Source organism: Mastomys coucha, unplaced genomic scaffold (assembly GCF_008632895.1).
Source record: "Mastomys coucha isolate ucsf_1 unplaced genomic scaffold, UCSF_Mcou_1 pScaffold9, whole genome shotgun sequence".
NCBI lineage: Eukaryota > Metazoa > Chordata > Mammalia > Rodentia > Muridae > Mastomys > Mastomys coucha.
The window spans coordinates 62,392,637-62,407,873 of record NW_022196915.1 but is presented as its reverse complement, the minus strand read 5'-3'; the positions used below and the strand labels follow the sequence as shown (position 1 = coordinate 62,407,873).

General features: G+C 40.5%; 1 protein-coding gene, 2 non-coding genes and 1 pseudogene across 3 annotated transcripts in view; 3 read left to right on the top strand and 1 right to left on the bottom strand.

Annotated features, from left to right (window-relative positions):
- Positions 1-15,237, top strand: part of Gtf2f2 (general transcription factor IIF subunit 2) — a 120,322-nt gene that overhangs the window by 31,679 nt on the left and 73,406 nt on the right. The window lies entirely within an intron of this gene.
- LOC116085300 lies at positions 8,228-9,047 on the bottom strand (annotated as a pseudogene).
- Positions 11,561-11,694, top strand: LOC116085488. The gene has a single exon (XR_004116592.1). It is a non-coding gene; the product is annotated as a small nucleolar RNA SNORA5 (small nucleolar RNA).
- Positions 13,236-13,363, top strand: LOC116085489. Its single transcript, XR_004116593.1, has one exon. It is a non-coding gene; the product is annotated as a small nucleolar RNA SNORA5 (small nucleolar RNA).

The following is a 15,237-nucleotide window of genomic DNA, read 5'->3' as shown; positions in this document are numbered from 1 at the left end:
CTGGAACTCACTCTGTAGACCAGACTGGCCTCGAACTCAGAAATCCACCTGCCTCTGCCTCCCAAGTATAGGTGTGTGTGGGTGTCTATGTGTCAGGTGTGTATGTGGGGGGCTGGTGTTTGCTTGCTTGTGGGTATATACACATAAGTATTGGTTCCCATGGAGACCAGCGACATTAGGTTTCCCAGATCTGGAGTTACAGATAGTTGTGAGCCATCCAATAGGAGTGCTATTGGATGAATAAAACTAGGGTCTTCTGTAAGAACAATTGCTGAGTCATCTCTCCAGCTCCACATTTACCTATTCTTGAAATACTTTGATACCTACCTTTGACCAAACCTGGCTATTTCCAGTTTGGTAAAACAATTAAGAAGAACTTAGAGGGGCTGGTGATGGCTCAGCATGTAAGAGCACTGACTGCTCTTCCAAAGGTCCTGAGTTCAAATCCCAGCAACCACATAGTGGCTCACAACCAACCCTTAATGAGATCGGACGCCCTCTTCTGGTACGTCTGAAGACAGCTACAGTGAATTGGGCCCGAGCAAGCGGGGCTGGCAGAGGTCCTGAGTTCAATAGCAGCCACACACATGATGGCTCACAGCCATCTGTTCAGCTACAGTATACTCATACACATAAAATAAAATAAATCTTTAAAAAAAAAAAAAGAGCTTAGAAAACTTGTCACACCCAGAGAGAATGGCAGGGGATACAGAGACACTTGTCTTTTCTCCTTATGGTTTCTTTTTGCTTCCAGTTCATGAAGTTGCTTCTTTCTTTAGACTCTTGTATACCCAAGTTCTTAGGCATAACTTAGCAACTTTACAAACCAAGTCAGTCTGGGAAAAACTGGTTTCATCATGTAAGTTATTTCTTTAACTGGTTTTATTATGTAAGTTATTTCTTTGAGGTTTTGAAACTATGTCATTGACAGAATTAATTAAACATTTCTGTTTTTACAGTTGTCTTTTACCTTTTAGTTTTAATTTTATTTTCTGCATATGAGTGTTTTGCCTGTGTGAATGTTTGTACATAATTTGTATGTAGCGCTGGAGAAAGCCTGAAAAGAGCTTCAGATCCTCTGGAACTTGAATGACAGTTGTTTGTGCACTGCAAGATGCGTGCTAGGGATTAAACCCAAGTCCTCTGGAAGAACGGTCACCTCTGAGCCACCTCTCCAGCCCCCATCTTATTTTTAAAGCCTCCCTAAGAACAATCATGTCTTTCTTTGCATTCAAGCAGGCCAGGTATAGGTAGTGTTACTCAGGTGCAGCACAGCCACTGCCCTGTTCAGCTGGCAGGGAGGGTCCTGTTAGGAGTCCAGCCTATCATTCCACCCTTAAGTTTCTCAGTACACACCTCTGTATGGATTCCTTTTTCAAAATACACAACCACAAACCACTGTGATAGGTACAAACAACATAAAATCCCCAAATGAATGCTCAAATTCCAGTGGCTTCTTTTTTTTTTTTTTTTTTTTTTTTTTTTTTTAAATTTTGGTTTTTTTGAGACAGGGTTTCTCTGTGTAGCCTTGGCTGTCCTGGAACTCACTCTGTAGCCCAGGCTGGCCTCAAACTCAGAAATCCGCCTGCCTCTGCCTCCCAAGTGCTGGGATTAAAGGCGTGCACCACCACTGCCCAGCTTAATATTTTCTCTTTTTAAATACATTTTGTTTTCTGTATTTTGATACAATTCTGTCCCAAGTAAGCATTGTTTGTATTGCATAGCATCATTGGGGAGAAGCAGTTCATTAAGTCATTCTTACTGCTACAGTGGCATGATCTTTCTACAGACTGAAGAATTTGTGTGATGAAAATGTGTGAGAGTAGAAAATCATTTCTAGGGCAAGTCCAAGGCACTGGGGTCACATTTGAGACACTGCTAGGGGATAGGCTGTTTTCTGAATATATGATTATTTTTCGTTTGTCAGAGTAAAGTTGATAACAGTTATGTTTGGACATGACCAAGATCTAAGAAGCAGAGGACAGTGCATAGAGTATGAATAGGGAGTGCTTCAAATATATCTGTTACAGGGGGGGCATTGTTTATAATTTATATGCAAACTTCAGTTTATAATATTAGATTATTACTTGGAATATGAAAGATATTTATCAAAAGAAGAGTGAGACCAATTTCACTAATTTTAAGTTTAGCATAAATTTCTTTCATCATTTTATATTCCATTATACAAAATCAGTAAGCACTTTAAGGTTCTGAAATGAAACCACAGTCTTGTATTTCCCTATCAACTAGTAGAAGTAGAGAGCATGGCCTGGCCAGGGAGAATGTTGACAGTGAGCCAGCGTGTACTGAAAGACTGCCGTGTTTGGAGAGGACTACGTAGCCGAGGTCTGTGCTGATGGCTGTTTTAAAAGCACTCTGCATGTGTGTCAGGGTTGGGACTCTTTCTTACAGACACTCACCGACCGTCCAACACATTCACGCTGCTTTGCTTCCCCATCCTTCCTTCTGAAGAGCCTTTCTCAAAAACGTTTTAGGGGTAAAAGTATGGTTGTCTCTCTTCATAGAGAAAAAACCTTCTCCACCCAGGGTTGTTTACATATCTTACATATATGACTGTGGAATTTAATACCTGTGGTGATGTAATACATTTTTTCCTTACTGTATAACTTGTTGCATACTGTAATTTGGCCATTTATTCAGATGAATACCTCTACTGTTTAACAAAGGAAAAACGTGGTTTAGAGCAGTTTTCATCACTTTCATCTGCTGTGAACACTGATGTTTCTTGCATGTACAAATAGGCAGGCTCTTGTGGCTTGAGACTGGCATAAAGGACGCCTGTGCCCACCCATGAATGTCCCTTGGTTCTAATATTTCTGTGTACCTAGAGTAGCTTCTACATTGTGGCTTCTCTGTCTCTGCCTGAGAGCTGTTTCTTCTGCTGACTAGTTTTCTTACAGGAAGAGATGGACAGAGTGCCAGCCCTTAACTCTATGGATACCCTGTCAATGTGACCTGAGAATATTTAGTAGGAATACGTGGTTATTCCATTAACCAGTAGTTGGGGTATTCTGAGGGTGTTTCCTATGCTGCCTTCCAGAGTTCTGCAGCTGGATTAAGCAACAGTCTATAGTAGATTCAGGTAGCACGGGGTATCTAGGCTAGTCTCTTCATTGACTTCTTCTCCTAGTGTTTCCTGATAGTCACCTCCCTTTCAGAGGTTTCTCAGCTGACTTCTGGAGGGATCAATTCAAGACTATACCTCTTTATTCAGAAAAGTGAAGCAATACTTTTAGAGTAATACTCTTATAGCAAATATGTATGTATGCCTTGGCTGGTTCTCTCCCTCTCCCTCTCCCTTCCACTCTTCTTCACCCTCTCCCTCTCCTTCCCTATCTTCTCCCTTCCTTCCTCCTTTCTTCACCCCTTCTCCCTCCCCTCTCCTCCCTTCAACCCCCTGTCCTTTCTCAAGTGTTTTGCATGTGTTGGGGGAGGGCAGGTCAGAAGCAAGAGAGCCACTTTTCCCCTTGTGGGTCCTTGGGATGGAGCTTAATTCATAGGTGGCTAAGCCATCTTAGCAGTACTACATAGATGATTTGTTTGTTTTGTTGAGACAAGGTCTCAGTATGTAGCCTTAACTAGCGTAGTACAGTCAAGGCTGGCCTCAGACCCACAGGGATCTACCTGCCTCTGCCTCCCAAATGCTGGGATTAAAGGTGTGTGCTACCACATCCAACTCCTCCTTTGGTTTTTAACTTACAGATCTATACTAATACTCTACATATCCTCAGCAACCTCATCTCCCTTCTACTATACTTTCCTTTTTACATTTCCAAGCATAGGTTTTACATGGATATATGTGTTGTTTAGAAATAATACAGTATTAAAAAAATACCAAGCTTCAGAAACACTGTTAAGGCAGACCAGAGAATTGCACTAGCAACATTTATTTTCCTTTTCTTTTTAAATAAATATGATAGGAGTTAGCTCATTGAGACACATAGGTTGATAAATTTATCATTTAATTTGGGGCTCCCGTTAATTTTTTTCTCCGGCTTAACTTTAAGTCTTACATGACTTAGAAGCAAGTGAAAGTATTTGTGGGAATTGAATGTCAGTTGAATCAGTGATGCAGGTAATCTATTTGAATTATTTTTCATGAGCTTTTTATTCTTGAAATTGTTTCTACCAAGTGGCATTTTTTTTCTAAGTTAATGAGGTGCTTTGTACATGGAATATTTCTCCCTTGCAAAGACCTTTTTGAGTGAATTATACTCTAGTAGATTCTGTAGCTTTGAAGTTATTTCAGAAAGCTGGAGAATATAGAGAATCTACATGAATGCCCGAGAGTTGGTATTCCAGAACTTATCCAGGATGGCATCCAGGTGCCTAGTTTTGAGGTTAGACTGCTTGTGGAAGAAGACTAGGAGGGGTGTGGATCAAAGGACATGGCTATCCCTGAATATTAAGTATTCTGAAGAAGCATGGTTTCTGTTTCCAATGGGTTGAGTGTAGAGGATGGGTGGGAAGGGAAGGAGTTTAGTAGAAGCAAAAGAGGACAAAGCAAAACCCCCTCCCGCTCCTGCTAAAACAACAGTTATGTTGGTTGAGTGAGAACGGTTTCCAGGAGCTCCTAGCATCTCAGTTGAGTGCTTTACACCAGCATGTAAAGCCTCGCGCACACTGAAGTGGCATTTGTAAGGGATGGAACGGGTGTGTGAGGAACTTGGAACTGATGAGGTGTGAGGTGTAGGGCTAGAAGTCATACACAGTGAGTTCAGCTGCTCTGCCTCCTGCCTTCCCTCTTCTGATAAGAAAAATGTGCTCATGAAAAGACTGAGTTCCCTGGACATGCATAGGGAATATAGTAAATGTGTACTTCACAGATTAGGACTTGGTGCCAACATCTCCAAGTACTGAGAAGTAAAGGGTTGGGGAAAGAGAAATAACATTTAGCACTTGGTTCCTCGGACACTCACTGTGATTTGGGGTTACCACTTTCTTACAACAGATCAGCCCAGTGTTGACTTTTGAAGTTACCCACACACAGCTACAGATATCATCCTGTACAATAGGGTACACTTTGTTGTTTCTTCTGAAGAGTGAGGGCAAAGTGTACAACAATAAACCATTGTCTCTGTTCATTCTGATAGATAGTCTGTTTTACAGAATTATATCTTGGCTTTTATTCAGGCAGTGCACAGTACTTCAGTTACAATAGCTCTGGAATATATGTGACTTTTAAAATTGTTTTAAATACCTTTGTAAAAGTATTTATATTTTTGATAATTATTCACAGTTATCATTAGTGGAAGTAATAGCTTTAAGTATTTATAATTCAGTTTAGATCCTTACCATTGTGATGATTCCTAGCCTTCATTGGAGCTAATTTGAGTTGGTATATTGATACAGCCTGCTTGACCTACTGTTTAGTGTTCCTTGGCTATACTGACATTTTATAAGTAGTAAGAATCACATTCTGTTAGCTTTAAATCAAATCAGGTCATACATAAGTGGTAAACTTTCATTTTAGAGAACTCTGCTTTGTTTCAGTGATTACTGCAGTGTTGTGTAAGTTGTTCAACCAACCAGATTTATTGGAAAATCATTGGCTATATTATTTTTGTAGAAATACAGGTAATTTTGTAAAACTGATTGCATAATGCTATTAATATTTTGTAAGCTTGCTACGTATGGTTATATTTTTCTTTTTACATGGCAAATGAAAATATAGTACAGAGGATATTTATAAACCCTCCACTTTCAGTCATAACTCCATCTTCACATACTATTAATAAATGGCTAATTGTTAATGATTTACCTCTTTCATATCTGCCTCATCTGGATTATGTGAAGGCAAATCCAGGGTCCTTCTCCCTTGGGGATTTCTCTTCTCCGAGCCATTCCAAAGAGTAATATATAGGGATAATTAGCTCTACAGTGAAAGCTTCCTGGTTTTGAATTTCTCTGTTTTTCATAATCCAATCACATTGATAAGTGAGTTTGACGTTACTTAGTGGTCTATAAAGAAAAAGGTATGTTTGCATTGTTGCTTTTTTTTATATTGCAGTTTTGTTGAATTGTAATTCACATTTCACAGGGCACAGTTTGCTAGTTTTAGTATATTTACAGTGCCATACACCTATCACAACATTTCATTTTGGACCATTTTAATATAATTAGCAGTTATCCATTGATCCCACTCCAGCCTCTACTGCTATTATCTATACTATAGTAATCCCTTCGGGGAGCTTCGTATAGATAGAATCATAAAGTATTCAAATATTGTGATTGGCATTTGTATTAGTTACTCTTCTGTTGGTATGATAAAATACCAAGTTAAGGAAGAGTTTTATTTTGGTTCCAGGGGGATAGTCTTTTACCAGCTATCACACGAGGACACTTCTTGAAATAGGATGCATTTTTTTAAAGAAGGCCTTTGATAACTTACAGTCTCGGTATATCTTGTGATTAGGTTACTCCTTAAGTTGCCTAGGTTTGTTGAACTTTGTGCCTAGTGATTGCTGTTTTTCTTCAGTCATAGGACATTTTCAGATGCCTCTTTAAGTGTTGACTCTCCTTTGCCCTTCTCTTCCTCTCAAATCCTGACTGAACAAATGTTTTGAGCAGATGCTCAGCTGTTTGATTATATCTTCTGCATCTCTATTTTGTTTTTTGTTTGTTTATTTGTTGTTTGCTTTCCCCTTCATGCTGTTTCTCTGCAAATTTTATTTTTCTATGCTCTAGCTCACTGGGCGCTGAGTTTTTAAATTGTGTCTAGTCAGGTGTTAACCACATCCAGTGACGTTTACATTCTGCCTGCTGTGCTTCTTGTGTTTGTAGATGTCCTGGCTGATTTATTGTACCCCTCACAGCACAAGTGTTTATTTCATATTGGAGAATTCAGAGTCCTTTCCTTCAGAGAGGTCTTTGGGATCATTACTGGTTCTCATCACTGTTTTAGCAGTTTATTGCTGGGTAAGAAAACCCCAAAATGGAGCTTAAGATAATGATGCACCGTTCCCACAAGTGTGTGGGCATCAGTCAGGCTGGGCAGCTTTTTCACAGCTGGTAACAGTGAGAGGGTCACACATCTGCCCCCAGCTGTGAGTTGGCTGTGACACTGCTTCTGACTTACCTCACTGACTGACTGGTTCAGGGTTGCAGGGGTACCTTGGTCATCCTTCGTTCGCTGCAGTACTCTCTGTGTAGTATCCAGCCCAACATCTGTATTCAGCATCATAGGTAGGTAGCATTCTTCAGCTGCAGTTAATTAGCCACTTCTAGTCACCGGGCAAGTTCAATTCAGAGAAGGAAACAATCCTCCACATCCCCTTCTTCCTTTCTGTTTTCCCCCTCTTTTGTTTGTGGCTACAGATTATTTATTGTAATTCCCCTTCCATTTTTATTCAGAACTCAGAGGGATTTGGTGGCCAATTATCTTGTGGAGTTGAACACAGCAGTTGTACTTTGATTTGGTGGGCATCTTCCTGGAAAATTGTATCTAAATTGCTTCATGAGTAGAATGTGTTAAATTTAGTCCAATTCAGGCTTGGGACACATAAGTGTTTAATATATATATAAATAATATATATGTGTATGTGTATGTGTGTATATATATATTTTTTTGTTTGTTTGTTTTTGTTTTTGTTTTTTGTTTGTTTGTTTGTTTGTTTGTTTTTTGTTTTTCGAGACAGGGTTTCTCTGTGTAGCCCTGGCTGTCCTGGAACTCACTCTGTAGATCAGGCTGGTCTCGAACTCAGAAATCTGCCTGCCTCTGCCTCTCAAGTGCTGGGATTATAGGCATGCGCCACCATTGCCCAGCTGTTTATTATATATTATCTTCAGTGTTTTTCTGAAGTTTAAAAATTTAAAACTAAAATAGGGGGAAATGCTCTAGGAGGATTCATTAAATTATTTTGTTTAGTAAATAATTATTTTCTAAATTCATACCAAACTGATTTTTTTAGTCCAGGACCTTTAGGAAGCAAGGAATCAGGCAAGATGAGATTCACTGTGCAAGGATTTCTTAGGAAAATGGATAGATTCCTCCAACCTTTTTTCTTGTTTACATTTGTCTGGTGTGTGGATAGGTATGTTCTTGAGGACAGCTTACAAGATTTGAGTTCTTTCACATTGTGGGTTCTAGGGATCAAACTTGGGTCTTCACGCTTCATAGTAAGTGCCTTTAACTGCTTACCAACTTAACTCCACTTTTTTTTTTTTTAACAGACTTAATTCATTTATTTTTCTTGTATAAAAACCCTTATGTGGTCGCCACAGCTGGAACCTGGGTCCTCTGAACAGAGACTCTGGTGTGGGTTTTCACAAGATGATCAGTGAATTCCTGGTAAGGAGACTTGGTGAACACAGTCTCTTTCCAGAGGTCGGGGGTCAGGTAGCTGTAGGTCTTGGAGATGGCATCAAAGGTGGCCTTGGCAAAGTTGCCCAGGGTGACAGTGCAGCCTCTGGCTGAAGTGTAGCAGTCATCTATACCGGCCATCATCAGGAGCTTCTTGGGCACAGGAGCAGAGGCAGTGCCAGTGCCTCTGGGGGCAGGGATGAGACGCATCACCACAGAGCCACAGCGGCCTGTCACCTTGCATGGAACAGTGTGGGGCTTGCCAATCTTGTTCCCCCAGTAGCCTCTCTGCACAGGGACCATGGAAAGCTTGGCCAAGATGATGGCCCCTCGGATGGCAGTGGCAACCTCCTTGGAGCACTTAACACCAAGACCAATGTGACCATTGTAGTCCCCAATAGTGATGAATACCTTGAACCTCATCCTTTAGGGATGCGCCCAGGAAAAAGTCAATGATCTCAGACTCCTTAATGGGCAAGAAGAACAGGTAGATCTCCTCCAAGGACTTGATCTTCATGTCCTTAACCAGGCGACCCAGCTTGGTGACAGCGATCCACTCCTTGTCTTCAACTTTACTTACACGAGCCCCGCAGCCTCGACCACAGCCTCGACCAGACCAGCCCCTAAGACCGCTACTGAATCCTCTGCAGAAGCTGCCGCGGCCTCCTAATCCTGGGCCCCCAGGTCTTCTCGGCCCTCCTGTTGCACCATTGTCATCCGCCATTTGGTGTTTTCCTGGAGAAGAAGCTTAACTCCACTTCTTGAGACCAGCCACATGCAATCTCAGACAAAGGGGGTTCTTATCTGAGTGGGGGGTGGGCAGGGGGAGTACATATGTGGTTAGAGATGTGTAAATACCTGTGTAGAGCTGTGTGCGTGCATGTTTATGTGTGTGCATGTTCATATGTGTGCATGTGGGGGTGAAGCAATATATGTGTGCAGTAGAGACCAACACTAGGTATCTTCCTTCTATCTATGTGTCCTTAGTTTTTGAAGACATGGCCAACCTCTCACTAAACAGGAGCTAGCCAGTTCAGCAGAGGTAGGTGTCGCTGCCTTACCATCCCTGGATTTACTGATGCATGCAGCTAGGTGTGGCTTTTTACATGAGTCCTGGAGATTTGAACTTGGGTTCCAATGCTTGCTATTCCTACTGAACTGTCTGTCTCTCCAGCCCTGGAAGGAATTATTATTATTGACTATTATCTTCAGAGACTGCCTACTATAGCTACATTACTTTGATAAGAGCCATAAAATTATAATTTAACATCCAGTCTGGAGCACTTTAATCTATACATTAGACCCATTTCTTCTTTGTGCCTGTGTTAGATAAATAGTTACACACACACACACACACACACACATTTCTTTCACACTGCAATCAGAATTATAGCTTGTCATAAAGGTTTATTTTCCAAGCTGTCTGTGCACTGTAGATACTTTGTTGAACAATCGACTGGCTTCCTGAACCATACAGCTCTTTTTTTCTTTCCTCATACTTATTGTTTTTGTTTCCTTTATTTCCTGGTGTTAAAATCCAGTTTTTAATATGTATGTTTTGTTAATTATGAGCTATGATCAATTTGGTCTATATTAGAACATGAAAAATAATTGTTTTTATTGTCTCAAGTTTTGTTTGTTTCAAAATGGATTGTGTTATTATTTCTAGGTTGTTATACTTGGAAGCTGTCATATAAATTGCCTTAATCTGTTGCATTAATTTTTATGTTTGTCTTAGTATTTTCTTTATGTGACTTGAAGAAGTCATGATTTCTGTTGTTTTTGTTTTGTTTTGTTTTTTCGAGACAGGGTTTCTCTGTGTAGCCCTGGCTGTCCTGGAACTCACTCTGTAGATCAGGCTGGCCTCGAACTCAGAAATCTGCCTGCCTCTGCCTCCCAAGTGGGATTAAAGGTGTGCCCTACAACTGCCTGGCAGAAATCATGATTTTTTTTGTTTGTTTGTTTAATTGGGGGGGGAGAAAGAGAGAGAATGAATATGAATATGAATGAATAGATAGGTAGGTAGGTAGGCCAGGCTTCCTTATCTTTGTCACATGTAGCCATTAAACCCCAAAGTAAATGTGTACTATGGCATCAGTTCTTTTCATACCTCTCCTTCCCTCCTCACTGGCGGCTAATAAGGGAAGAGTTACTCATTTCAAATAGTGGCAACTTGAAATTTATTGGCCTATTCACAGTAGCTTAGTTTCTTTTCCTGTCAGTGTGGCAAAATACTCTTAACAAGAAATCAGTTTAAAGGAGGAGGGTTTATTTTAGGTCATGGTTCACTGTGCATACTCTATTGTGGTGAGGAAGATAACAAAAGCTTGAAGCAGCTGGTAGCGTCACATCCACAATCAGGAAGCAGAGAGGGATAAAGCATGGTGCTGTTCCATTACCTTTCTTTTCCATTTGCACAGTCCAGGATCCTGGCCAGGGAATGGTGCCACCTCGGTGGGCATTTCTCCCACAAAAAAATCCTTTTGCTTTCATGTTTATTACCTTAATATCCTTATGCTACTCTTCTACATATGTAATAGTAGCCCATGGTGACGTGGGCTAGAATTTTGGACAGGCAAGAATCTTAGACTGTGAAGACAATTTCAAATAAGTGTCTGTTGTAGATGTTTTAAAAACATGGGTCTAAAAAAAATGAATTTCTTTGGAATGTGTCAAATTACAACAAAATGAAATAGTGATCTACCTTATTGTAAGGTAAGGTTTTGTGTGTGTCCAGTTGATGCAGTTGTCAACCTTTATTCTCTGTAAGATTTTATAGAACTGGTGTGAACTACTCTACTAAGCCTTGAGCTCTTCAGAATGACAGCATTGTCCAGTCTTCATTGTGACTTGCTAATTCAAGAAAAGCAAGGTTGTTAGAAGCTAAAGTAGCCTGAGTACAAGGCCATACATCAGTTTTCACTTGTCTTTGTTCATGTCTTCCATTTCTTAATCTCTCTGACTTCAAAGTACTTTTCGTTCCTGGTGGTCTCTGTATAGATACTTATCTTTTGGGCAGCTTTAAAATAATAGTTTTATGTTTTATTTTATAGATGATTGTATATATTTAGGAGTAACTTCAAAGAGAACTCACTAACCTGGAGGTGCTTTTAAGGGCTCTCTGTGTTAACAGTTAACTGTTTTGCTTCCTAAACACATTCCAGCCATCACCCCTCCCCTCTCCCTCCACCCCCACCCTCTTCTCCTTTGTGTGCATTTTGAAAAACACTACCTGGCTGCAGTCAAGTCAAATTCAGCTTCCAACCTTTCATGGTGGGAGCTGGCCCAGATGGCTGCCACAGCAAGCTCTGCTGCTCATGGGCCCTAGTCTCTGTATTGGGACCTAGGGATAAGGTTGGCTGCAGACAAAAACAAAAATCAAAAAAACCCCAAATACTGCCTGGGACCAGCAAATTGGCTTAGTGGGTAAATACATCAACTGCCAAGCCTGAGGATCTGAGTTCAACCCAGGACCTACCTACATGACAGAGAACTGATATTCTCTCTCTCTCTCTCTCTCTCTCTCTCTCTCTCTCTCTCTCTCTCTCTCTCTAACCCAGGACCTACCTACATGACAGAGAACTCATTCTCTCTCTCTCTCTCTCACCCAGGACCTACCTACATGACAGAGAACTCATTCTCTCTCTCTCTCTCTCTCTCTCTCTCTCTCTCTCTCACCCAGGACCTACATGATAGAGAACTGGTTCTCTCTCACTCACTCTCTCTCTCTCTCTCTCTCTCTCTCTCTCTCTCTCTCTCTCTCTCTTTCTCTCTCACCCAGGACCTATATGATAGAGAACTGATTCTCTCTCTCTCTCTCTCTCTCTCTCTCTCTCTCCCCCTCACACACACACACACACACACACACACACACACACAAATAAAGTAAAATGCAATAATAATTTGGTGTTCTTTGTTCTTGATGTTTTTGTTGACATATTGTTGGAAGTAAATACCTAATTGTTTGAATCATTTACTACAGTTTATTGATTTGAGAAAACAGGGTAGGCTACTAGGAAACAAATCCGAGAGTCACAGCAGCTCTGTGGAGGCAGCCCTTACAGTGAACTTTCTCCACGCAGTCTTCAGTTTCTAGAAATTGACTGCCTTGTTCTTCAGCTCTCACTAGTTCAGTGTTTTACATTCAATTTTCTTTTCCAGTGTTCTTTATTCTTTACCTAATATTGTGAAACAGTAATCAAAGTGCTTTATGTTTTTTGTTTTTGGTTTTGGTTTTTTGAGACAAGGTTTCTCTGTGTAGCCCTGGCTGTCCTGGAACTCACTCTCTAAACCAGGCTGGCCTTGAACTCAGAAATCTGCCTGCCTCTGCCTCCCAAGTGCTAGGATTAAAGATGTGTGCCACCACTGCCCGGTGCTTTATGGTTTTTAATATTGTAAGCTGAAATTTACTGTATGTCATATATGGGCATTTCTCTTGTGTTTACCTGACACAGATACCTTTCTCCCCTCATTTACTTAAATACTTAAATACTCATATTCCCTGAAAGAATTTTTAGTTAAGTTTTGGAGATTGGTTTCATAGTTATTCCCAGCTGTGGTTGGAATCATCTCAACTTAATCCAGAGATGATTCTATATATGAATGCAAAACTTTGCTTGCCTTGCAATGGTTTCTTTCCTGGTTACTTAAAAAAAAATTTTTTTTGTTAATTTCAGAGGCTTTTAAAAATTATTATTTAATAAATTTAAAATAAAAATATTTATTATTTTATTGTTATTTTATATATATGAATTTTTTGCTTGAATGTATATCTGTGTGCTTCATGCATGCCTGGTGCCTGCAGAGATCAGAAGAGGATGCTATTTTTTTAGACAGTTGTTATCCTCTGCCCTTTTTCCCTTCCCTCCATCCCCCTTCCTCTCCTTTGCCTGAATTTTGAAAAACACTACCTAGCTGTAAATCAAATTTAGTTTTTATCCTTTCATGGTGGGAGCTGGCCCAGATGGCTGCCACAGCAAGCTCTGCTGCTCATGGACCCTGTGTCCCCTGCACTGGGGACATTTATAACTCTTGGAACTCAAGTTATAAATGATTATGAGCAGTCATGTGGGTTTTGGGAGTTGAACCTATATGCTCTACAAGAGCAGCAAGTGCTCTTAACCACTTAGCCATCTGTCCATACTCTTAGGTTGTGTGCATGTATGCATAGGTGCATACGTGCCTACCCACATATGCCCAGGCCCATGGAGGTCACAAGAGAGCATCAGTTCCCAGAGCTGGTGTTACAGATGAGATTATAAGATATCTGACATGGGTACTGGGAATTGAACTCTGGTCTTTGCAAGAGTAGCATCCACTTTTACTGCTGAACCATCTCTCCAGTCCTGTCTATTCATATCTCTGCCTATTTTCTTTTGCCTTCTGTAGTTGTGGCCCCAGTAGGAAATGGATTTCTCGCCCTCATTTTTCTTGCAGCATACTTATCAAGACAAGCTCAATTCAGTTATGGTTAACTGTGGCTTTTTACATTGTACTAAATTAAAGCCTGACCTGATCTAATGAACAGAGGTCCTGCCTTCCTCCAGTGTTGTCTTGACATTTGCAGACTTCATATTCTTGGTTAGGTTTCTCACCGAGTTCTTCAGGTCTAGTGCGAAGGCAGTATTGCAGATTCTTTAAGAGCTTGGTGCGAGCTTGGTACTTGAAGGTTGCTTGCCAGCTGTGGGACTGGACAAGCTGTCCTTATCTGTAGATCTCTATTCTGTAAAGTAAGAGTGTGGACACTCCCCATCTCCTTGAGATTGACAGCATCTCGAGGCATCAATGACTTAGACACATTCCACCCCTCTGTTGGAAGTGCTGAGATGACAAGTCCTGCTACTCTGGTTCTGTGGTCTTCAGCTACCCCCTGCTATTGTTAGCTTGTAGTTTCTGTTCACAGTTAATCTAACATGAGTGCTGTAACTAACCATCATGTCTGCATCTTGTTAGCAATAGATGCAAGAGGAAGGAGGCAAAGGACCCAGCCAGGCTTTCTGCTCTTGAAGAGCATATTACAAGTCACATATATCTCTGTGCCATTGGTTAAAAACACAATAATCTGGTCACAGCTACCAACCCTAGAACACCAGGAAATAACAGGTTTAACCGAGTACAGCATACTACCCCCACCCCCTTCACCAACATATCAGTTAGGTTCCTAGCAAAGGAAGAGAAGGTTGTTCTGGGAAGTGATGAGCAGTGTCTTTCTTAGGAGCGCAGGAGATTGTCCTGTTTGGTGCTTTGAAGACAATGCTTCTATGGAAAAAATGGGGAAGGAAATCTTGTATTAGGATAAAGTTGCAGCATGTTTAAAACACTTACAAAACCCTTTATGGATGGTGACTCTGTTGGGAGTTTTGTTTTGTTGTTGTTGTTTTGGTTTTGGTGTTTTGAGACAGGATTTCTCTGTGTGGCCCTAGCTGTCCTGGAACTCATTCTGTAGACCAGGCTGGCCTTGAACTCAGAAATCCGCCTGCCTCTGCTTCCCAAGTGCTGGGACTAAAGGCATGCACTACCACTGCCCGGCACTGTTGGCAGTTTTAATTTTTGGCATCAGTATGCACACTTTAGGAAGACTATTAGTACATATTTGTCAGGTTTCGGGGAATAAAAAGTTAGCTAGAAGTGATTATATTTTGTCTTAACTTTTAAATGAAAGTTGGTATTTACTATCTTGCTTTTATAAAGAATCAAACTATAACAACATGTTGCAAAAGTATATGAAAATTTTGATTCGAGTGTTAATTGCATGGTTATATCTCTTGAGTTAAAATTGTTTTTATTGTATTTTTAAATAAAAAACAAGAGCACAAATATTACCAGACATCATTGTGACATTAGTAAGCTAAATATTTTCCTGAAATTGTTTTGTCTGCAAAATGGCTCTTTAAGCTCTTTGATTTTTTTTTTTT